Source organism: Brassica oleracea, unplaced genomic scaffold (genome assembly GCF_000695525.1).
Source record: "Brassica oleracea var. oleracea cultivar TO1000 unplaced genomic scaffold, BOL UnpScaffold02094, whole genome shotgun sequence".
NCBI lineage: Eukaryota > Viridiplantae > Streptophyta > Magnoliopsida > Brassicales > Brassicaceae > Brassica > Brassica oleracea.
Genome location: NW_013618625.1, coordinates 1 through 2,242, shown reverse-complemented (window position 1 = coordinate 2,242; position 2,242 = coordinate 1). Strand labels below are relative to the sequence as shown.

The 2,242-nt window shown below is 36.8% G+C and overlaps 1 pseudogene; it reads right to left on the bottom strand.

The window, feature by feature from the left end:
* Positions 1-440: 440 nt before the first annotated feature.
* Positions 441-2,217, bottom strand: LOC106321587 (annotated as a pseudogene).
* Positions 2,218-2,242: the final 25 nt, after the last annotated feature.

Sequence of the window (2,242 nt, the reverse complement as noted above, 5' to 3'; positions counted from 1 at the left end):
TTCTACTCAAAGAAGTTAATAAGAGAAGAAGAGAAAATGAGATTCTCACGAATCAAAAATAATATAGAATCAAGAATAATATAGACATCTCATTTGCTAGTGTTAATCACTTGTTTGATCGTTGATTACACAACTTGCTTAAATAATAAATTTTTTGAGGACTAACAACAGATTATCTGACGTGTTTTCGGATTTTAGATCAATGTTAGTTTAACTTCAAAGTTCTTCCACCTTCTATAAACATATTGAAGAGTCTGCTATTATTATACTAGTAACTGGAAACCAAACTATATTCACCATTTTAGTGATAAATGGTTATTGCAAACCAGAGAGTGAAAAAAATATTATGTTTCGACAGAACCATGATAAATTCCAATAGCCTCTGTTTCTAGTTATAGTCTTTGAGAGTCACTTAGAATAATTAAACAAACTTTTTATTTAATAAAAAGTTATTGACTTATTAATCAATTATGTGAAAAGTAAAGATGGAGATAATAATCGAAGCAAAAAACAACAATTGCGGATTCAAATGGCCATAAGTAACAAGAGCCATGCTTTAAAAGAGAATTTTCAGATTTTTGGAATCTTCGATGTTGACTGAGCTGCTTCTTGTGGCTTCATCTTTGAGAGGAAGTTGGAGAGACCATTGGTTAATGCAGAAGTTGTGATCAAGGAAGCTCTCAGCAAACCAACTGCCTGCAACAAAGGTATATTCAATAGAAGAACCAAAAATAAAATTATTAAGTAAAGAAAATAGGATATAAAAAGAAGATGTAAAAGCATACCTCTGCCTTGCTAATGTTAATCACTTGCTCATCGATATCACTGATGTTCATCTGCAACTTGCTTGGTAATGAGATTGTTGATGATGTGCTCATCGGTGTGATAAACAGATCATCTGACACTATGAAATTTGTTTCTCCCTTAACAAATCCAACCCCAGCGTAACTACTTGTGTTTGAATGCATTGGGGTGAACTTCACAATCCGTTCACCATTAAAAAGCACATCTTTCTTAATCTCTCTGGAGAACTTGCAATTTGAACTCGGATATCCGTTGCGGGGGACCAAACATTCATATTCTGAATCTTCTTCCTGAATGACAATATCAAGCAGTTGAGCCCTGAACTTATAATAGTAAGGAAGCACACATTCGGAAACTGTGGCTTCTTTCTGCTTCTCAAAGCTCAAATTATTCACGCTTCTGCTCAGATTTCCAACGCAGCCGATATTCACAATGCCAACAGAAAGGTCCCAGGCAAACTCAAGCGGTACAGCAAGAAAAGTGAATAGAAGATCAATGAAATCTTCTCTGCACTCCGCATAAAGAATCATCTTGTCGGTCTTTCTTATATAAACTTTAATAGCTACAAATTTGTCTGCATCTCCTGCAACAGCATTTTCTTGCACCAGTGGTGTCAGCGCTTTACGTTTCCTTGTCGTACAATGTTTCCTAAGGAATGTGTCAGTCAAAGGAGCTTCTGAAGTGAATAAACAACCCAGCAAAGTTAGCACCTGCATTCAGATAAATAAACAGGTTAGAAAAAAGACATACAGAAACGGTAAAATTAAAGATATTCAAGTACCTCTTCAGAACCAACATCAATGACCATTTCTTGCAGCTTATCAAAACAAGCATAACCAAGATCGTTGAGGATATTCAGGACAAGACCAATCGAGTTCAATGACACTTTCAGATCATCGGTGATAATAAATGACGTTCTGCAACTAGGGAATACTCTATCAGCTTGCACTCCTTCTTGAACCGGAATGGAACGATTCATCGAGGTTCCACAATAACGACAACTTGAGGTACTAATGTTGCTGTATACCTTACAGCAAGAATCATTGGACATAAAATACGGGCAGATAAAGAACCCTGTCGCCGCGGTGTCATCTATGTTCAGCTTTAGATTTCCGCCATAACTCTCCCTGACACTCCGTGGATACAGCAACTGATTCTTGCAAGCCTGTGTCTCGAAATGATCAACGCTCATGTCTGAAACACTTTTGTAAAGCTTGTGGAAACAGCCAACAATGGGAGATTGAGGAGTTTGATGCTTCTCCAGCAACCTAACAATGGTAACCATAGGAAGTGTAAGAATACTACAAAGTACATCGACAAAATCTTTCCCAACTTCAGCAATACAACTTTGTTTTTCTCCTCGACAATGAGAAGTCTCAGACTAAACTTGGGTTTCGCAGCAGAATTTGCCATCAGAAGAAAAGTGAAAGTTAAAAGA